General features: G+C 42.1%; 3 long non-coding RNA genes across 3 annotated transcripts; 2 read left to right on the top strand and 1 right to left on the bottom strand.

Annotated features, from left to right (window-relative positions):
• Window positions 1–1,802: 1,802 nt before the first annotated feature.
• On the top strand, window positions 1,803–17,921 carry LOC133953216 (uncharacterized). The gene is made up of 3 exons (XR_009920670.1): window positions 1,803–1,889; window positions 17,133–17,258; window positions 17,789–17,921. It is a non-coding gene; the product is annotated as an uncharacterized LOC133953216 (long non-coding RNA).
• Window positions 4,106–6,803, bottom strand: LOC133953956 (uncharacterized). The gene is made up of 4 exons (XR_009920734.1): window positions 6,607–6,803; window positions 5,876–5,929; window positions 5,479–5,614; window positions 4,106–4,660 (listed from the first exon to the last, which is right to left on the bottom strand). It is a non-coding gene; the product is annotated as an uncharacterized LOC133953956 (long non-coding RNA).
• Window positions 4,283–5,582, top strand: LOC133953958 (uncharacterized). The gene is made up of 3 exons (XR_009920735.1): window positions 4,283–4,397; window positions 4,786–4,873; window positions 5,462–5,582. It is a non-coding gene; the product is annotated as an uncharacterized LOC133953958 (long non-coding RNA).
• Window positions 17,922–23,765: the final 5,844 nt, after the last annotated feature.

Genomic DNA, 23,765 nt, shown 5'->3' on the forward strand with positions numbered 1-23,765 from the left:
ATTTTCGTCTGTAATAGACAAATGACAATAACTTCTAAAGCTGAATTTGTGTGACAAGCTGTATTATGTGATTTTTTTTGGTCGTTCAATAAGTGCAGTGTTTTAAGCAGTGATGTATTACAGCAGTGTTGTTGCGCTCATATTCATTGTATCACAGTGTTTGTGATGGTGAGTCCTAATGTTGTCAATAGATGTAACAACAAACAATGATTTCAGATGTTGGATTGTGAACATGTGACGCGTGATGCTGGTTGCATTTGCTTCAGTGGCGATTTTGCCCTGAAATTTCGGGTGTGGGAATTTTGTATGTTATCATGTCACTATCAGAAAAATAGAAGTAGCTGATTATTATAAGCAGTAGGCCTATATAGACCAGTAAGATATACTATGGGCTGCATTTTGAGTGCCAGCAGGGAGCAAAAATCCAATGTCATTGACACTGCACATGTTTTAGAGTCGGCGCGACACAAAGATGTTGTCTATAATACAGCATTAAAGTAAAATGATTGCAACAAAGTGAAAAGATTAGACAGACACAAAGCTTCACATCAATACTGTGAATAAAGAGGTTTAGGAGACGTAGTGCTACTGGAAACAGCTGTTTGTAAAATGCAAATGTGACTTGCAAGTGGTGTGTCCATGTGAACAGTATAAGCTTGGGCAGTTGAGCCCAGAGTAGAGAGGGACAGAGCAGAGACGGATGGCAAGAGAGAGGCTTGTTTCATAGAGCAAGAACACAGATAGAAATGCATGCAAATCAAGTGACTTCAAATCAAGAGTATAATGCTTGTGAGGCAAGGTTATGCGAACAAACATTCATGGTACTTTGCATATAAAAGCAAATCAAATATATTAGTACAGAAAGGACAGATGTAATGAACGTTCTGCACAACAGCGCCATCTACATGTGGAGTCCCTAATAAAGACATGTTGTTGAACTGTTTCACACCTATTGTTGACCTTACATGTAGTGTTGAATTACCTGTCAGTTAAATGCATTTATTGAGTCTAGCGAGATGGTTAGTTTGATGTAAGGAAATTAGAGATGAGCCGGATACTCGGCTGAAACGAGTATCCGGTACGGATAAAGCACTTTTGCCGAGCACGAGTATTATACGAGTCATTATCTGTGCTCGGACTGAATGAAAATCCTCACACAGCGTCACAGCGCTCCTCCCCTTCACACACCGCTCTGCTCACTCACTCACAGAACAGCTCTCTGTCTCTCTGTCACTCTGGTTCGCGGGTCTTTTCGGTTAACGTTTAGGGTTTCTTCAGCTTGAAGTTTGTTTTTATTTCAGTTTGTACTTACTTATTAACCAGTAGAGTTCTGTTAAACGTGGGTTCGTTCAGACGTGGTGCTGGTAGAAAGCGACTCGCGTTGCGTCTCTGCCTGTCGGAGATTTTTTTTTTTTTTTTTTTTTACTTCACGCATTAAGTGTCTGACTACTCTCTAGCGTCTGGCTACGCTCTCTCACTCTCTCTCTCTCTCTCGCTCCCTCTCTCTGCCAGTCGTTGGAGTTTTTTTTTTTTTTTTTTAAACCGTCAGTTGGCTCTAACCTCTTTTATTTTACTTCACGCACTGAGTGTCTGACACATTCTAGGTAGTAGTGGTATAAAAAATATTACAAATTTAGCTACACACACACAAACACACACTCCCCCTCTCTCTCTATGTCTCTCTCTTACTCACTCAAACACACACTCACACACACACACACACTCCCGGGTTAAATCACACCCACTTCCTGGTTAGGCCCCGCCCACTCCGAGTACGGATACGGATACAGATAATTCATATGGTTAACAGATACAGATACAGATAATGCTGTACTCGCTCATCCCTAAAGGAAATGTATTGGGATAATATATGAATAATCCACAAATAAGTAAGTAATTGTATGTTATGTTGGCAGTAGGTCTTGGAATTATGATTATTACACAGATGTGATGTGTTAATGTAGGCGCTCTTATGTAGCGTGAGTAATTTTGCGGATAATTGTAAATGTTACCACAATGTAATGTTTACACTGAGTAATTGGCGGTGCTGTGAGTTGAACTGTAGTATGTTGATATGGATCTGTTCAGGTGATGATTATAATTAGAGACCAGTAGTTTGGAGGTTGTTGGATTAGGCACAGTGGAATAACAAATTATTTTTTGTTTTATTGGCACATAGAGCTGTTCAGGCGTGTAATGTAATGATGTGACAGAATTTTGGTAGTGCTAGGATAATGCATTGTGGACTTATGTAAACAATGTTGGTTACATGGTTTGAGGAAATGGCGTAAATATGACTTTGATTCAATGAGTTGAGTGTGTTTATTTGAGCTGTATATTGTAAAGTTCAGGCAATCATATGGAAGTGTGTGAATGACATTGTTAAGCCTTGGGAAGGAGGTTTTGGTGTGTGAGCAATACATGGGGTTACACTGCCATCTAGTGACTAAATATTGCAGCACATCTGCCAGTACAAACCGTGGTCTGACACTGCCATCTAGTGACTAAATATTGCAGTACAAGTAGGTGTGCCGGCAATATGAAGCCACTAGAGGTCAGTATAAGACGATGAAACACAGACATGGTTGAAATGAAAACAAGTCTTTTCATTTTGCACATCAAGCTTTTAAGCCTCACCACGGTCACACGGTATTATGAAAAGTTGCAATATCGATAACTTTAGATCTTCATCTTGTTTTGAACACATGCATCACATTTTTACGTTGATTTGATGAAGGCCCTACGAGAAGTAAATCAAACTGCAACACTAACAAAAACAACACATTTCCTGTTGTTACCAGGGGGCGCTGTGATTGTTAGTCACAATTTCTGCACAGATGTCTTCAGATCGCAACTTTTGTCTTACATGTCTAGTTTGGAGTCGATGGGACCAAATATGTCAGAGATATAGAAGATTGTGTTTTGATGGCGTTTTGTCACACTTTAATGCCACGCCACGGTCAGACGGTGTGTCAGAAAGTTGTTTCTTTGATACATTTTTATCTCCATCTTGTTGTGATGGCACTCATCTAAATTTTTAGTTGATCTGATGAAAGCTCTCCGAGAAGTACATAAAAATATAAAACGTACCAAAACAAGACATTTCCTGTTGCCACCAGGGGGCGCTGTGATTGTAAGTCACAATTTCTGCACCGATGTCTTCTGGTCGCGACCCTTGTATGTGTTTAGTTTGGACTCGATTGTACAAAATATGTCTGAGATACAGAAGCTCGTGTTTTGATGGCGTTTTCATCACGCTTTGCCGCCACGCCACAGGCACACGGTATGACTAAAAGTTGATTTTTTTGATAACTTTCAATCTCCATATTGTTATGACAGTCATTTACATTTTAAGCTGATCTGATGAAAGCTGTACGACAAGTACATCAAAGAAAAAATTATGGAATATGACTAAAATAAGCACTAAATCCAAAATGGCGGGCTTCCTGTTGCGTTTTTCATATAGCTCCGAGCACGTTTTTTGTGCATCTGGTGATGATACACAACCGTCTTCAATTTCGTGAGGATCCGTGAATGCTAAATGAGGTGCTTCCCCGGAAATGTGGGGATGCTCCGTTGGTGGCGCTGTTGAGCCATTTTGCCACGCCCATTTCCAAATACCCCAGATTACGTAAATTTTCACGACTTTCTAACCAACTGCAAACTTTTACAACTTTTTGAGCATGATAAAGCACTCAAAAAGCCAATTCACTGTCGGAAGAATTAATAATAACTAGGGCTACGTTGTAGCACTAACGGGCCCGAGCACAGGCAATTTCAAGTCTGTTGCGGTCGGGGAAGAGACAACGTTCGATGACCAAGCGCTCGTCTCCACATTGCCTGCGTTTGCCTAGTGCGGCAAGGATGATCGCTCCACTTCTTCTGGCCAGCCGCTGGTGCTGAACTAGAGGTAAGTAACCTTCAAACTATCCAACATAACCTATTGCTTTATCTATCATCATATGCTTACATGCCTCAAGTTTTTTGTAATATGTAATTGTTATAAAAGTTACCGTTTATTTATCACGTCTAATGAACAGATTGAAGCAAGATAACTCCACAGTCTTGTTTTGGTTGTGACATTATTTTTTTTAATGAGTTACTATCAATACGCTACACGTGTACGTTTCATGTGATAGTAACTGTTTCACCAATATTCTGATACAGGATGGTATATCCGCCATTACTATTTTCACATCGTTTATTTAGTCTGTCATGGAGTTGTAGAGTGAATTAGACAGTAGTGATAAGATTATAATGTCCACACATCAGTGTTGTAAACACTTCTCCAATTAATTATATAATTATGTTTTCACACTGAGGGAAGTGGAGAGACTTGATGTGGACTGTTATCAACAGCTCTGTGGGAGATCATCACCTTGAATATTACAGATGAGGTAGAAAGACATTTTATCTATGTGTACAATGTTGTATTTCTTTGTCACGTTTTATCAAAAGCGATTTAAAGTATGTGCATTTAACCATTAGGATACAAACCCAGACCCTAGTACATCGGTTCTAGCTGAAATATGTAGTGCTTCATAAACAACACAAAACATTCATAACAGTACGCTTCTGCTCCTCATTAATGCTGCTCCTGATGTCCCCAGCAGCAACATGGTGGAGATCTGCAGCTTCATGCTGGTCAACTGGAAGACAACTGATTAAGATTAAAAGATTAAGATTAAGATCCATTTATTCATCCCAAACACATGCACAGACATGCAAAGGCACACTCATGCAGGTAGGGAAATTTAATCTCTGCTTTTTACCCATCTGGTGCAGGACACACAGAGCAGTGAGCGACCATGTACGGCGCTCGGGGAGCAGATGTTGGGGGAGTGAGGTGCCTTGCTCATGGGCACTAGAGAGGGTAGGGAGACTCTTGGATTTTTGGACAGATCAATCCAGGTTCGACTTTTGTTGTCTCTCCATGGAGTCGAACCAAAGACGAACCAGCGACCTTCTCTGCCCATAGTCCAAGTTTCTGCCACTCGACCACCGCCTCTCCTCATGCATCATCAAACTAGTAATCTACACATCACTCCATGCGTTGCTCCCTTAACTACAGATGGCCTGCGAATGTCATGGAGTTTTACAGTGAATTAGACAGTTTAGGTATGATTTTAATCTCCACACATCAGTGTTGTAAACAGTTCTCAAATTAATTATAGAATTATGTTTTCACACTGAGAGAAGTGGAAAGACTTGATTTGGACTGTTATCAATAGGTCTGTGGGAGATTATCACCTTGAATAGTACTGATGAGGTAGAAAGACATTTTATGTATTTGTACAATGTTGTATTTCTTTCAGCACTTTTATCAGAAGGGACTTAAAATATGTACATTTAACCATGAGGATATAAACCAAGACCACAGTACAACGGTTCTATCTGAAATCTGTTGTGCTTTATACACAACACAAAACATTCTTTAACAGTGCGTTTTTTCTCTTCATAGATGAAGAACTGCAGCACCTGATGTCCTCAGCAGCAACATGGTGGAGATCTGATTTGATACACTTTAGATAAGAACCCAGTGTTTTATATTTCTGCTTTGCCATAAGAGACAGAACATGGTCATCACAGCTGTTTCCTTCAGGCTTGTCCGTCCCTAATAAAATGATAGGAAACATGAAAGTGATCGTCATTATTGTAGAGGAAGAGTTACATATGAACAAAGTGTGTATTCTTATTTTCTGTGGATATTCAACTATGTATTTGAATATGCTTTTGGATTAAAACGTGCACTACCATGAGAATGAATGTTTAGTATGGAGCTATTTCACATTAAAAGTATTTCATTATAATTTAATACATTATGTATTATGTGCAATACTTTGATTGTTTTTAAGTTATGAAATCAGGTCTGTACCTGGAGTCAGTGTTCAGTTTGGTTGGATTCAAGTTGTGTGTCAAGTTGGACCTTCTAGAGGAACATAAAACCAATACACAGATATGTAAAGTCATACATGGGCTAGGTTAAGTAATTAACAGACTTTTACATGGTAAAAATAAAATATTAATTCAAAGTTAATCAGATCATAATCATTTCAGATTAGGAAATAGGTAGTGCATATAAGCCTACAACTCTGTATGACACTGTTCTAGTAAAGTTGCAAGGCTATGACTTACTCATATTTAACAAAAGAATTCAGTGAAGTCTGTCTGAGATTAACGATTTAAATACTGAAGGTGGGAGACACGGTTATTTTTCACTGTAACACGTGACAGGACATCAACACCGTGACTCTGAATAAAGAGCTTTAAAAGACGTAGTGCTCCTTTGAACAGCTGCTCTTACAATGTGTAGCAAGTGCTAAATCTCCATTAGTATAATAGTAACAAATATCACCCTTTACATAATTGAAAATATATTTTCCATGTGAACCCCTTTGACACAGTTCAATTCAGGAGCAAAATATAACTTAGACAGTATTTATTAGAGCTAGTATTAGTAAACAGATCAAACAAATGCAGTACAACACATCACACGTGCACCAGCATGCAGTCTCAATGTCGCTACGGAATTGACTCTGCAAAGTCAGTCCACAGTGTCTCTTTTGCTTATCATCACAGTCAGTCAGAAGTGTCCGTTTAACTTACGTAGCAGTTGAGAGATGCTTCGTTGGAGCTAGCAGGAGCTAGCCATAGCCAGTGCTGCTGTTGAGAGCGGCAGAGTTCACACAGGAAAAGACACGAGGGGAGAGGGGAAAAGAGCATGGAGAGCGTCCCACACTCTAACCTGCTGAGCGAACAACGTCCACAGTGACTCCGACGCCGTCCTCTCATCCAGACTCGCCAACCGTCCTCCAGTTCTTCGTGATCCACAGCTCCGCAGCTTGTGACGTTGTAACTTTCTCATGATGCGTTCACTTGCAGCTGTGTTAAATGGAGCTTCGTTTGTCATGGCGAGATGAAGAAGTCTGCTGCAAAGCTATGAATAATCCGCATGATGAAAACTCACAGAAATCTTATGCATACATTATCAATATATTGAGACCCATGTGACACAGTTTGACATGGTTTAGCAAAGTGAATGAGGAGAAATACATCCAAGTGTGACACGTAACAAACCGAAAGCGGTGTCATGATGCGTTCATGGTAACTCTGTTAAAATGGATTTCATTTGTCATGGTGAGCTGATGAACTTTGATGCCACGCCATTAACAATCCGCATGATGAAAAGTCACAGTAATGTTATGCCTTCATTATCAATATCTTGAGACCCATTTGACACAGTTTGACATGGTTTAGCAAAGTGGCTGGGGAGAAATACATCAAAGAGTAAGATGACCAAAACAAGACATTTCCTAATGCCCCCAGGGGGCGCTGCCCTTTTAAGTCATGATTTCTAGGTAGATGTCTTCCGGTCGCGACTCTTGTCTTATATGTGTAGTTTGGAGTCGATTGGACAAAATATGTCTAAGTTACAGAAGCTCGCTTATATTGGCGTTTAGTCGAACTTTGAGACCTCACCACGGTCACACGGTATGATGAAAAGTTTAAATATTGATAACTTTAGATCTTCATCTTGTTTTGTAGAGTCTCATCTAATTTTTAAGTTGATCTGATGAAAGCTCTCCGAGTAGTACATACAAATATAACACCTACCAAAAACAAGACATTTCCTGTTGCCACCAGGGGGCACTGTGATTTTATGTCAAGAATGCTGTGTTGATGTCTTCAGGTCGGGACTCTTGTCTTACGTTTAGTTTGGAGTCGATTGGACCAAATATGTCTAAGATACAGACGCTCGTGTTTTCATGGCGTTTCGTCACACTTTGATGCCACGACACGGTCAGACGGTGTGTCTAAAAGTTAATTCTTTGATAACTTTAGATCTTCATCTTGTTGATCTGATGAAAGCTGTACGACAAGTATATCAAAGTAAAACAAATGTAATATGCCCAAAATGGCCACTAAATCAAAAATGGCGGGCTTCCTGTTGAGTTTTTCATAATGCTACTTGAGGCTTTTTTGTGCATCTGGTCATGATACACAACTGTCTTCATTTTCGTGAGGATCAGTGAATGCTAAATGAGGGGCTCTCCGTAAATGAGGGGAAGCTCCGTTGGTGGCGCTGTTGAGCCATTTTGGCACGCCCACTTCCAAATACCCCAGAATATTTCCATTTTCACGACTTTCTAACTTACTGCAAACTTTTAAAACTTTTTGAGCATTTTAAAACCATCAAAAAGCCAATTCTAGTAAGCGAGGAAAAATAATAATAATAATAATAATAATAATAATCATTTCAATTTCAATAGGGCCTCCCACCGATTTCGGTGCTCGGGCCCTAATAATAATAATAATAATCATTTCAATTTCAATAGGGCCTCCCACCGATTTCGGTGCTCGGGCCCTCATAATAATAATAATCATTTCAATTTCAATAAGGCCTCCCACCGATTTCGGTGCTCGGGCCCTAATAATAATAATCATTTCAATTTCAATAGGGCCTCCCACTGATTTCGGTGCTCGGGCCCTAATAATAATAATAATAATAATCATTTCAATTTCAATAGGGCCTCCCACCGATTTCGGTGTTCGGGCCCTAATAATAATCCTTTCAATTTCAATAGGGCCTCTCACCATTCGGTGCTCGGGCCCTAATAATCCTTTCAATTTCAATAGGGCCTCTCACCATTCGGTGCTCGGGCCCTAATAATAATCCTTTCAATTTCAATAGGGCCTCTCACCATTCGGTGCTCGGGCCCTAATAATAATATTAAAGGGGACATATTATGCCCATTTTACCACAGTTGATATGGTTCCTTGGGGTCTTAATGAAATGTCTAACATTTTGGTCCAAATACCACAAGGATAATTTAAAACAGCACCCTTTTTACCCTGTCATAAACAGCCCTCCTCATATTGACCTGTTTTTAGTGCCAAGAGTTGTTTTTGGGACGGATACCCAAATTAACGTGTAGAAGTACTACAAAAGAGGAATTTTCATAATATGTCCCCTTTAATACATTTGATTTAATTGCACATTTTGTGACAAACAATGTCAATTTATACCAGATAATATCAACAGCGAAAAAACCTTACTTTCATAAAATAAAAAAGAACAGACTCGGAAATAGATCAAAATCAATGCTTGTACCAAAAAATTAATAGATGAGGATAATTGAAAAGGGATTAAAGCTAGTATCTTAGCTTAAACAGCAGTTTTAAATTTAGTAATGGAGTCCAGTGTGCAGATGTGGTGGGGAAGGGAGTTCCAGAGTTTCAATCAATCAACTTTTATTTGTGTAGCCCTTTTCACAAATCACCATTTTTCTCAGAGGGCTTTAACATGGTGTGACATCCTCTGTTCCTAACCCTCAACAAGAGTAAGGAAAAACGCATAAAAAACATTTTAACAGGGTAAAAAGAACGTAGAAACCTCAGAGAGCCACATGGGAGGGATCCCTCTCCCAGGACGAACACAAGTGCAATAGATGCCACATGTAAGTCTGAATGCCGCATGACAGAAGGCTCTGGTACCCATTGTGCTGAGTTATATGGTTCGTACATCAATAGATCTGATGAAGACGACGGTGCAGAAGCCTGATTGTAATTGTTCCAAGAGGTTATTGTTCTTGAAGTAGCTGTGGAGTTGAAACGCGACTACTTTCTAGATTGGATATTGTCCGGTAGTTGTTTTGGTTGTTGGAGTCTAGTCCAGGTTTTTGTATGGTTGGTTTGATTATGGCAACATAGAGGGAAGGAGGAACTATACTCTTAGACACCTGCCATATTGAATATTGTGTATGTCACCTTTAATATTCCCAAACCATAGTCATGATCTGCCATCCTGAATATGCAACAAGCGTGTTGCAACTTCCCTTGACAGCTAAAACAACCTGCTCTGAGGAGATGTAACTCATTAATACGGATAAATCCTGGATGAACATATGGCAAGACTGTAATAGATTCTTCACTCGAGGGAAACATTCTAGGCTTAATGCCCCCCCCCCCCCCAACCCTCCCTTCAATGCTCTGATGTGACCCTGACAGGATGCCAACAACATCCTGAACCACTGATATTTTCTGAAACTAATTGAACTTAGCATGTGAACGCTGGCAAAACTGAGCTTATCTGAAAAGTAGGAGATTTACCCCTCAGATGAACATTTAGTAGTATCTCAATTCAAGGGAAACACTGTAAATCTTTCATGAGAAACAATGAGAATGTTGCAAGTTCCTGTGTATACGAACAAAGCCCCCCCTCATGCCATGTAATTCAATAATACTGTTTACTCTCAGATAAACATTGAGCAAGATTCAAAAAGTGTTTGGAAACAAGGAAAACATGAGCAGAAACACATGCATCAGTGCAAGACAAGGCCTCCTGTTCCATCTTAAAACAATAAGCCAGAGTTCAGATATAAATTCAATTAGCAAACCAAGTTTGAGTAAACAATTCTGTGGTGATATGCTAAACAATAGGTATGAGAAAAAGACTGAATCAGCCCATACCAGGTTATTCCAGTCATCATTGGCAACAATAGAAGCCCTTACCACATAGCATTATAATAATAAAGCTACAGCTACATGGACTTAACTGTTACCAGTGAATAAAGGGCAAATTAATACAGATATTGCAAATGATTCAGAGGTGTAATGGCAATCTGAGCAGCCAGTAGCATGACATCAGACATGAAAGCCATTCATTCACCACAGCAGCAAGGCTAGGGCTCCAGAGTGTGACCATTTTGGTTGCACCGGTGCACCAAACATTAACTGTCTCTCTGTTCTTGTTTGTGTCACTTCGGCATCTCATCTGCAGAGTTTACACTCAAACACATACAGGCCCCCAGTGGCGACAAAAATAGTGAAGACAAGGGTTTCTACAACGGTCCACTAATACAAAACGATCAGCTTCAGGATCAGAGCATCACTCCACACTCCTGCTGACTTTTTTTATTTCATAAACGCCCTTCTTTGCATAAATTCCACATTATTTACAGTGATTTAAACTGGTACACAGCTGATTTATTTGTTTTACCAGTAAAGTAATTGTAATGTCTAGGATAGATCTGAATTTCCAAAGACTCATTGTGTCGGTTGTGTGAGCTGCAGCCTCAGCACCAAACAGCAGAAAGACACAGTTAATAATTAACCTGGGAAAACGTTGCACAGGTAAATTCATTAAGACCATGTTCTGCTCAAAGAGTTGGTGGAGACCAAAGCAGAGCAAAACAGATGCTGAAATACTGGACTTGATCAATGTGGCCAAAATTAAGAAAAACAATGTTCTGTTAATGCAGGATTACATGTTGACCAAAGCAGTGAGAATGAACACTTAAGTTACAGGATATAAAGAAAAAACACTTAAATCAGAGGATGTTGATTAATCTACTTTTTTCATACGTCATACACAGAGATGGGCAAAAATACATCAAAATGTATTTTAATACAAAATACAAAATACCCCTCAAATAAATGTATCAAAATAAAATACAAAATACTGGTGCCAGAAAATGTAACAAAATACAATACATGTATTTTGTAATTGAAATATAGGAAGTACTTTTTCTGGATTTTCTGTTTTCTCACAATTTTGTATAGCAGAGCACTCAGGTTTGGGCTGTATAATTTACACAAAGCTCTGGTGAACCCCACAAAAAGGAAGAACAGTCACGGAATGTCAGTGTAACTAAGCAGAGCTAATAAAAGACAACAACTTGATTGATTATGTACATATATATACAGTGGTGGCCCAAAGTATTATAACACCATTAGGATCTGACAAAATTTACCTTTTTTTTGCCTCTATATTAATATATATATATATATATATATTAATGGGTAAACAGCCCAAAAACAAATATTCATCACATATGAATAGCATCACACATTAGGCCTATGTATACTATAAAAGCAAAATATAGAATTAAAACCAGTTTTACACAGGTAAATAGCCTAAATAAATTACTGTACATAAAGTTCTGCACAGAAAAATAACTAAACAAGTGAGTAGCCTACTTACTTCTCTTTTACTGAACCTTGGCCAGTGGCATGGTAGCCTACTAATTTCTCTCTTACATTGGCCAGTGGCATGGTAGGCCATAGTTATATATTACAGTGTTAAGTGTAATATTCACACTGACATATTTATGACATAATAATCCTTCCATTTTGGTTCTTGAGACCCAACCATTGATATGGCATTATGACATTCACATTGAGAAGATAAAGCAAAACTTGTAATACATTGCAAGAATATATGGTCAGACGTCTCTAGATAATGTTATCATGAACATACAAGCTCCTAATCACCCTCTTCCTATAGCTAGCTACTCAACTGATAAGTTAACTTGCTAAACACTAGCTATGCACTAGCATAGCCAGCATGCTAGCGTAATTAGCATGTTAGCATCTATCGCTACCTTGATATTAAAACCATCACCATGTATATACAATAGGCTATATAATGTAGCCAGACCCTGACATAAGTTATACATACAAGCTAGTTGACATCTGTCACACTCAGATAAAATATTTACCTTGACAGACAATCTGCTGCACTTGAAGATCTGAAGACTGAACTTGTGAACTGCTTTTTGATTAGTGGAGAAAGTATTTTGAATATTTAAAATACTAAATTACTCCACTCTAAAGTATTTTGTTACAAATTACATTTGATTTTTATCAGCACTATCATATACAAATTACGAAATACTTAAAGTACTTGAAATACGTATTTCAAATACAAGTAATTGAAATACTGCCCATCTCTGGTCATACAGTAAAATAATCCCTCAGTTTTATTAGTAAATGCTGACTGCTTTACCTACACTTGTGCTTTATCCACATTAAACTTTGTCTTTTGATGCTGATGGAAACACACCTACTGGTCGGGGATGTATTATGTATTTTTGAGTTATCTATTTTCAGTGCAAAATCTTTAATAATTTTTCACCTAAAATATCATCAATTTGCTTTGTGCTGCCTCATTTGAATGAACCCCAGCTGCTTGTGCATCTCCTCCTGCCTGTGCACCATGCTCACTTCACCAAAATACCACACAGACTAGAAAAGTTATTTTCAGAAGTTAGAAAATACCAAAGGGTTGACGTGCTGCATACACCAGGTGTTGTACTACAATGAACATAAGGTCCTGAAGCTTTTTGTTCATGTAGTTATTTATATGTGACAGGCAGCATGGTCTTAGGCTTTAAGATTCAGTTTTACATAATCTTACCCGGTCGGATCTGCTTATATTTCCATGAAACTTGAAACACAGTGGAAATCCGAGTTGACTGCTGTCACATTAATGCAAAGTGTAGAGCAGCACAGCCATCGAAGTAAGCAGGTTCAGGCCCAACTTCATGATTTGTTTTTCAGTATTTGCACCCTTACTATTTATATGTTGGAAATGTAGTACAGGGTTCAGTCATGAGAGGAGGAACAGGCTGATCAGTGTTCCACATGTTCCCCTGCTGGTTCTCTATATGAAACAATTATACTTTTTAGGAATGTTATTTAAGATTCAGATATCATCACCGGTAGGGCTGAACGATTTGGGGAAATAATCTAATTGCGATTTTTTCCCCCCAAAATTGCGATTGCGATTTAATATGCGATTTTTTCTGCCAAAAAAAACATAATGAATGATTTAAATATGACCAACCCAATATTAGATACATTTACTGTACAATATTCTTTCCCACATTTTTATTTAACTGCTCATTACAGCAACAAGAAAAACAAATCAGTGTGCATTTAAGTAATTTAATCAAAGTCATTGTAAGGATTGCACTTTTTTTTTTTATTGTAGGTGTCTTACTGCTCCCAAGTCAGTAACATTTCCAATGTTGGGAAGGATACTTTGAAAACGTATTCCGTTACAGAATACATGCCCACCGATTTGAGTAACGTATTCTGAATACTTGGATTACTTCCACATTGAATTAATTTTTATAAGTGTTGGAAAGCGGCGTTGTTATAGTCAGTGGAGCAGAAGCAGTTTAAGCTCTGTGTCCGCGGATGCGGCGGGCCAGCTGGATGCGCTGGAAGGGCAGCTTGCGGATCAGCAGCTCTGTAGATTCCCGTTCATGTCCGGGTGGTCGTGCAGCGGTACGGAGGCGCCGGGCCTCAGCAGGAACCCCCCCATGCTGAACACCTCCATCTCGCAGATTTGCATGTATGTGACCGGGGGGGTCTGGAGCCCCGCCGCCACGGAGCACGGCTTGCTTTTCCGCGGAGTGATTTTCAGGTCCGCCGCCCGCACCGCAGTCAGCAGCGGCATGAGCTCGCTCTGTGAGTCCGCCACGTCAGCCGAAAACTTTAGAACCCTGTAGGTGACGCAGGCTTGCTTCGCTAACTTCTGGATCAGAGGAGTTTTGTGGTCCCGCGGGTGCGGACAGCAGCCCCAGAGCCCTACTCTCTTTCGCACGTTTTAATCGCGCACGCTGCGATTAGAAAATCGCGTTTAATCAAATCGCGATTTTATCGCAAATGCAATTAATCGTTCAGCCCTAATCACCGGTGGTGGTCCCGGGAAGCAGCATCAAAATTGATGTAATTAGGAAACGCGCTCCTACCTCCGATGTGTCCCCGGGGTTTGAAGATGATGGTGTGACATTACTACATTGGTTACGTCATGATAAATCAGCCTCTTTTGGCGCCCTCTCAGCATTTTACGCCCTAATCAACCGCCTATGTTGCCTATGCCATGAGCTATGAGGGGCCGTGAGGGACATTATTCAGAATATCCTCTCACACACAGTACTGAAAAACTATACGCTCACACACACAACTGAAATGCTCTCACACACACTACTGAAAAACTATACTCTCTCACACACACTACTGAAATGCTCTAACACATACTACTGAAAAACCATACGCTCTCACACACACTACTGAAATGCTCTCACACACACTACTGAAATGCTCTCGCACACACTACTGAAAAACTATACTCTCTCACACACACTACTGAAATGCTCTCGCACACACTACTGAAATGCTCTCACACACACTAGTGAAAAGCTCTCATACACAATACTGAAATGTGCTCATATACACAACTGAAATGCTCTCACACACACTACTGAAATGCTCTCACACACACTACTGAAATGCTCTCTAACACACCTGCTGAAATGCTCTCGCACACACTACTGAAATGCTCTCACACACACTACTGAAAAGCTCTCACACACACTACTGAAAAGCTCTCACTCACACTAGTGAAAAGCTCTCATACACAATAGTGAAATGTGCTCATATACACAACTGAAATGCTCTTGCATAGTATTGTGGAATATAACTGTGAATGATATTCGTTCACAAGTAATAATTACAGGTTTTGTTATTTTAACTTTCTTACAGTTCAGTGAAGCGTAATTGTTTGCAGTGATAATTAAATGCTAGTGTGATAATAAATGACAATTTCAAATCATCCAAACTGATGGGCATTTATTTGAGTTCTTGTGATAATGTCGCCCCGACATGCTCCGCGGCAGGCACATGCACAGATACACCCCTAGTGATGCTCAAGCACTGGCCCTATTGCCCTGGATGAGAAAAGTTTTTCTTCATTCATCAATATTTAAGAATAAAAATGATTCTCTCTGTCATCAATTCCCCCCAAATGTGTTCTGATATCTGACGGGGCATTTATTTGAGTTCATGTGAGAATGTCACCCCGACATGCTCCGCGGCACTCACAAGCCCCCAAAGCACATCACGAACTCTAACCCTAACATATTATTTGGTTATTCAGTATGGCCTTGTTTTGACTGTTTTTGCCTGTTATTCATTCAATTTGATAATTTGAGTTAGTTTGTTAACAAAAATAAATATATCAGTTGAAAATATCCTGCTGTGTTTTTTATTTATTATTATTATTATTTTTAATTTCCTAAATAATTTTGAGCGATGGGTGCCCTTTTTGGGGGGTTTGAGCTGCTGCCCCCCAAAATGTCTGTGCACGTTCCTGCTCCGCAGTGTTTCGGGTGCGGAGAGGAGGGACACACGGGGAGAGCCTGTCCGAGGCGGAGTGACCCTGCTCCGCCCGGTCCTGATACGAGTGCTGGGGCCCCCGCTGGTCCTCCGGCTGGTCCTCCGGCACCGGAGCGATGCGACCGGCCAGCACCGCGTGGGGGTCGTCCGGCTCCCAGAGGGGGCCGGCCGGGCAGCGGGTCCCAACCCCACGCGGTGCTGGCCGGTCGCGTCGCTCGTAGCGACCCGCCCCAGCGCTCGTAGCGACCCAGAGCCGGGTCACTCCGCTTCGGACCGTGTGTTCTTCCTCACCGCAACCGAAACGGAAACACTGCTACGCGGCGCTCACAAGCCCCCCCCCCCTCCTCACATAACTATCCTTGATCACCTTCCGTTTCAACTGAAATACCTTCCGTTTCAACTGAAATACCTTCCGTTTCAACTGAAATTTTCACATGTCTGTATGAGAGCTTTTCATATGTGTGTGTGAGAGAATTTCATATGTGCGTGTGAGAGCTTTTCATATGTGTGTGTGAGAGCATTTCATATGTGTGTGTGAGAGCATTTCATATGTGTGTGTGAGAGCTTTTCACTAGTGTGTATGAGAGCTTTTCAGTAGTGTGTGTGAGAGCATTTTAGATGTGTGTGTGAGAGGATATTCTGAATAATGTCCCTCACGGCCCATCATAATTAGTCGCCCCTGCGTTAGACAATAGCTAATATAGGTTTCAACCACATTTTAGCCATGAGGACCTATTTGATAATGAAATATCAACGCACATCATGGACACATTGATTTAAGACTTTATAACTAAAATGTACTGGATGTAATCTTTTCACCTGACCTCAAGAATATTGGGGTTAAGTCAATAACTTTATGTCACATTCTGTTCACTTCACTCAATTTCTGTACAAAATGACATCAACACAAGTTTGTTTCAAACACTTAAGCATTTCCCACAGAATCATTTAATCCATGGTGGTAATGGGGTTGCATGTGCACAGTCACAAAGGTCACTCTCACATGCAACAGACAGGTACACAAACTCTATCTATCTATCTATCTATCTATCTATCTATCTATCTATCTATCCATCAGTTTTATTAATGATGTCGTTGCAGGTCTTAATAAAGCACCACATGCAGCGACAGTCAGACTTCACCATGTCCCTATTTGTCCCCCACAGACAATCTTTGCCATTCTTGACTCCATGCAGGTCTCCACCCACAGCAACCAGGAGTTCGGTTTCCTCCAGCAGCTCACCAACAATAATGGCAATCAAGAGGGTTTGCTGGGTGGTTTCTACCTTCAGGTACAATGAAGCTGCAGTAACACAAAGAAAGAATTGTTTCTGTAATATTTCTGGAGACACGTTTTCTAGTGTGAGGGGATGATATTTGATAGATTAGAATCTATAATTGTCTATTATTAATTCCTTCAGTTCTCTAATATCTTTTTAAAATACTAAAATATAATAGTTATCATTTCCATGATGGGGATGAAAGTACTACAATGCAAAACCTGAAACACAAATTACTCTAACGACATATGATTGATAGATTTCTTGTCAGGATCCATTTGTCCAATTGTTTCTTCTCTGCTGTATCCCCTCCCTTCTGTGTTTGTGAGTCACCTATCTGTCTGTATGTCTGTGTGTATGTGTGTGTGTGTGTGTGTGTGTGTGTGTGTATGGGTGTGCGTGTGCACATGTCTGGCCTCCGGAGCTCTTCTGATTGCCTATACACCTGTGGCTACTACTAGTGGTATCAACTTGGCTCTGCTTGTGTCTCATTTTCTCTGGCTCAGGTAGTTTCTACTAACTGCCTGTCTCTGTGTTTCAAGATCAGCACCTGGTTCATTTACACCTCTGCCACGTTCAGACTCTCAGCCCAGATCAACAATCCAGCTTCACCAAGCCTGCCAGCACACCAGCATCCGCTCAGCTCACACCTTCGAATAAACTACTTAAAATTGACATTCAAATGTAGTTTGTTTGAAGATGTAGACACACTTGTTTGAATAATTTTAAATCAGCATGGATCTTACTCTTGAATATATTTCATTCAACTCTGTTTCATGGAGAAACATTAGGTTACATTTATTCATGAAGCTAATTCATGCATTCATTTACATTCTGCTAAGAGGCTGTTCAACTGGTACTCTGTTATCCCAGCGCAGCCACATCCCCTCATGAACCTGTTCGTTGTAGAACGAGAGGCTCCAGCAGGTTCGTATGTTGGGTGTATTTTTTCAAACAATGGGGTCTGATGAAAACAATTTAATAGAAAGAAAGTGATGCATCTAAAAACAAAGAGACACCTACTATTAGTACCACCAAGAATACTTTTTAATACACAAGGAAGGATGAAAAATCACAGTCGCATTATCTCCTCACTCATCACTCACTCATCGTCATCCGCTTATCCGGGGTCGGGTCGCGGGGGGAGCAGCTCAAGCAGGGGGCCCCAGACTTCCCTTTCCCGGGCCACATTGACCAGCTCTGACGGGGGGATCCCTAGGCGTTCCCAGGCCAGTGTTGAGATATAATCTCTCCACCTAGTCCTGGGTCTTCCCCGAGGTCTCCTCCCCACTGGACGTGCCTGGAAAACCTCCCAAGGGAGGCGCCCAGTGGGCATCCTTACCAGATGCCCGAACCACCTCAGCTGATTCCTTTCTAAGTGAAGGAGCAGCTGCTCTAATCCGAGTTCCTCACGGATGACTGAGCTTCTCACCCTATCCCTAAGGGAGACGCCAGCCACCCTTCTGAGAAAACTCATCTCGGCCGCTTGTACCCGCGATCTCGTCCTTTCGGTCATCACCCAGCCTTCATGACCATAGGTGAGGATAGGAACGAAGATCGACCGGTAGATCGAGAGCTTTGCCTTGCTGCTCAGCTCTCTTTTCGTTACAACGGTGCGGTAAAGCGAACGCAATACCGCCCCCGCTGCTCCGATTCTCCGGCCAATCTCACGCTCCATAGTACCCTCACTCGCGACCAAGACCCCGAGGTACTGTAACTCCTTCACTTGGGCTAAGGACTCATTTCCTACCCGGAGTAAGCAATCCATCGGTTTCCTGCTAAGAGTCATGGCCTCAGATCTAGCGGTGCTGATCCTCATCCCAGCCGCTTCACACTCGACCGCCAGCCGATCCAGTGAGTGCTGAAGGTCACAAGCCGATGATCCAATGAGGACCACATCATCCGCAAAAAGCAGTGACGAGATCCTCAGACCACCGAACTGCAACCCCTCCCCACCACGACTACCCCTCGATATCCTGTCCATGTATATCACAAACAGGATTGGTGACAAGGCGCAGCCCTTGCGGAGACCAGCACCCACTGAGAACGAAACTGACTGGCTGCCGAGGACCCGAACACAGCTCTCGCTTTGGGAGTACAGAGATTGGATGGCCCTGAGGAGAGACCCCCTTACACCATACTCCCGCAGCACCTCCCACAGTTTCTCCCGGGGGACCCGGTCATACGCCTTCTCCAGATCCACAAAACACAAGTGGACCGGATGGGCATACTCCCAGGCCCCCTCCAGGATCCTTGCGAGAGTGAAGAGCTGGTCCGTAGTTCCACGTCCGGGGCGAAAACCGCATTGTTCCTCTTCAATCTGAGGTTCGATGATCGGCCAAACCCTCCTTTCCAGCACCTTGGAGTAGACTTTACCAGGGAGGCTGAGAAGTGTGATACCCCGGTAATTGGTACACACTCTCTGGTCCCCCTTTTTGAACAGGGGAACCACCACCCCGGTTTGCCACTCCTTTGGCACTGTACCCGACTCCCACGCGATGTTGAATAGGCGTGTCAACCATGACAGCCCCTCAACACCCAGAGCCTTTAGCATTTCTGGCTGGATCTCATCAATCCCTGGGGCTTTGCCACTGCGGAGATGTTTGACTACCTCAGTGACCTCCACCAGGGAAATTGACGACGAAACACCATCAACCTTGAGCTCTGCCTCCAACATAGAGGGCGTGTTATTCGGATTCAGGAGTTCCTCAAAGTGTTCCTTCCAACGTCCGACGACCTCCTCAGTTGAGGTCAACAGAGTCCCATCCTTACTGTACACAGCTTGGATGGTTCCCCGTTTCCCCCTCCTGAGGTGCCGGATAGTCTTCCAGAAACACTTTGGTGCCGACCGAAAGTCCTTCTCCATGGCCTCTCCGAACTTCTCCCACACCCACTGCTTAGCCTCCGACACGGCAGCAGCTGCAGCCCTTCGGGCCTGTCGGTACCCTGCAACCGAGTCCGGAGTCTTCCAGGATATCATATCCCGGAAGGCCTCCTTCTTCAATCGGACGGCTTCCCTGACCACCGGTGTCCACCACGGTGTCCGAGGGTTACCGCCCCTTGAGGAGCCTAAGACCCTGAGGCCACAGCTAGCCACCGCAGCTTCAGCAATGGAGGCTTTGAACACCGCCCACTCTGGCTCAATGCCCCCAACCTCCACAGGAATGCCAGAAAAACTCCGCCAGAGGTGTGAGTTGAAGATACCTAGGACGGGGGCCTCCTCCAGACGTTCCCAGTTCACCCGCACTACTCGTTTGGGCTTACCAGGTCTATCCGGAAATTTCCCCCATTCCGGTTGACAGTTCCGCCCCTCTCTTTACCCGAGTGTCCAAAACATGCGGCCTCAGATCAGATGACACAATCACAAAATCGATCATTGATCTTCCCTCTGGTACCAGGTACACTTATGAGCACCCTTATGTTCGAACATGGTGTTTGTTATGGATAATCTATGACTAGCACAGAAGTCCAATAACAAACGACCGCTCGGGTTTAGATCAGGGAGGCCGTTCCTCCCCACCACGCCTCTCCAGGTGTCTCCATCGTTGCCCACGTGGGCGTTGAAGTCACCCAGCAGAACTACGGAGTCCCCTACTGGAGCCCCATACAGGACTCCATTCAGGGTCTCCAAGAAGGCCGAGTACTCTGAGCTGCTGTTTGGTGCATACGCACAAACAACAGTCAGCGTTTTCCCCCCTACAACCCTTAGGCGCAGGGAGGCGACCCTCTCGTCTACCGGGGTAAACTCCAACACCGCGGCGCTCAGCCGGGGATTTATGAGTATCCCCACAGCCGCCCGGCGCCTCACGCCCTCGGCAACTCCGGAGAAGAATAGAGTCCAACCCTTATCCAGGAGTACGGTACCAGAGCTGAGACTGTGCGTGGAGGTAAGCCCCACCAGATCTAACTGATAGCGCTCCACCTCCCTCACAAGCTCCGGTTCCTTTTCCCACAGCGAGGTGCCGTTCCACGTCCCCAGAGCCAGCTTCTGCCGCCCGGGTCTGGTCCGTCGAGACCCCTGACCTTCGCTGCCACCCATGTGGCTGCGCACCCGACCCCAACGGGTCTTCCCACAGGTGGTGGGCCCATGGGATGAAGAGAGGGGGGGTGCCACGTAGTTTGTTCGGGGTATGCCCGACCGGGCTCCGTGGCAAACCCGGCCACCAGGCGCTCACCATCGAGCCCTCCGTCTGGGCCTAGCTCCAGACGGGGGCCCCGGGCTTCCTCCGGGCCGGGTCACATCTCCTCTTTTTCGTTATTCATTGAGGTTTTTGGAACCATTCTTAGTCTGGCCCCTCACCTGAGACCACTCTGCCATGAGAGACCCTACCAGGAGCACAAGGCTCCAGACAACACAGCCCTCAGGTTCATAGGGACACGCAAACCTCTCCACCACGATAAGGTGACGGTTCCAAATTATCTCCTAATTTGTCTAAATGACTGAGTCATCTTGTTGGCCTTTCGATGCAGATATCCTCTGTCATTTTTGATATATACTACTAAAATGAATCACACAGATGTGTATAACACTGTAATCTTGACACCAACTTATACAATTCGCTTACCGATATAATGGTCATTGCATATGTGATACTAATATAATATAATATAATTTATAATATACAGTATACTCATATAACAATCACGACAAGGAATATTGTCTTGGTGTATAAACTAAATTTATCAAATGTCACAGAGACCACAAACTCAGGTGTTTTGTATATTTTCTTCGATACCATTACCTGAGGTACACATAATATGGTTGAGATGATGCCATCCATCCATCTATAACATAACAAAAACATAATTGCATCCTGCTATTATTTGAATACTGGTTTATATATAAGAACTGTATGCAATAGATAACATTAAGGTTTAAAACAAAGGGATGACTAAGACGTTGAAGTACTGGTGTCAGCATTAACATTGAATCATGAAGTCTATTTATTTATAGATTTTTTTTTTAGAAAAACACATCTTCACCTGCGCATCCTAACAGCAATCCTAGCAAGAAGAGTCAATCATATAATCACTGTAATTATCCACCCAGATCAGACGGGATTCATCACTGGAAGATACTATGGCGATAACTTAAGACGCTTATTAAACATTATATCCAATCAAAAAGAAGAGCAATCAGAATCAATGATTTTGTCCCTAGATGCTCAAAAAGCATTTGATAGAGTATCATGGCAATATTTATTCCAAACACTAAAACGATTAAAATTTGGCCCCAACTTTCTAAATTGGATACATACATTATATTCATCACCACAGGCAGCTGTTAGAGTTAATGGATATAGATCACAAAGATTCACACTAGAACGCGGCTGCAGACAAGGCTGCCCTTTATCACCCCTGCTGTTTGCAATTAGTATCGAACCCCTGGCCCAGCTCATCCGAGATGATAACAAAATAAAAGGAACTGTAATACAAAAAGAAGAGCATAAAATATCCCTTTACGCTGATGATGTATTATTATATCTGACGCAACCTGCATCAACTATACCACATCTAAAGGAGCTCATCTCACAGTATGGATACTACTCAGGATACAAGGTAAATGTGGAAAAAACAGAGGCTATGGATATCAATGGTAACATCTCAAGAACTGTAAAACTCCAAAGTGGATTTAAGTGGCCAAAAGACGGTAAAAAATACCTTGGCATACACATCCCTCCGTCCTTACAGAATTTGTACAAGGCCATTTATAGTAAAATAATTCGATGCATTAATAGTGACCTGGAACGATGGTCTGCGCTCCCTTTATCCCTGCTCGGTCGTGTTGGCTAATTATTAATAATCATGAAATATGATTATTAAAATAACAATTATTTTTCAAAAATAATTTAAAATTATAAAGCTATAACTTAAGAATATTAACACAATTAATTAGAAATGATACGGTTATCCATTAATAATAGTTAAAATAATTAATGAAAACAAAATTATCAATTAAGAATAATACAATCTGTAATCATTGCTTATTGTCGCGGGGCACCACCCTGGTTACAGGGACCAACAGTTCAATCTTTAAATATCAGTCTCATATGATATAATTATGAACAAACATACAATCAAACAAATGACACGCTAAGTATTTAAACTAGTTCTCTGCCCAGACAATTAATAAGCCTCTTACTGTGACCTCACGGTGTTGCATGCGCGTGTCGCGCGGATATTCCGGAAGTCCAGTGAATAATCGTGGCCACTCAAGCTCGATGGCGCTGGCTCCTCTGTCGCAGCGGCGTCGGCTGGGCTGAATAGGAACGGATTCGTCTTGCTCCTCAACGGGATGACGTCGTTCTTCTGCAGTGATGAACAGCGGTGGCACAGTTGTTTTGGAGATCGTGGAAAAGAAAAGTCTTTGTCTCGGCCGGTGTATGAGCTTGCTGTTGCACGGCATTTTCAAGTTAAAAGCAAAAATAGTCTTTCAAAATAAGTGTTGACTTAAGCTAAAAGAAAATAGAAGCTAAAACAAACTTTTGTGGATGTTGCCCCCATGAGAGCTGGAACATC

Source organism: Platichthys flesus, chromosome 5 (genome assembly GCF_949316205.1).
Source record: "Platichthys flesus chromosome 5, fPlaFle2.1, whole genome shotgun sequence".
NCBI classification, from domain to species: domain Eukaryota; kingdom Metazoa; phylum Chordata; class Actinopteri; order Pleuronectiformes; family Pleuronectidae; genus Platichthys; species Platichthys flesus.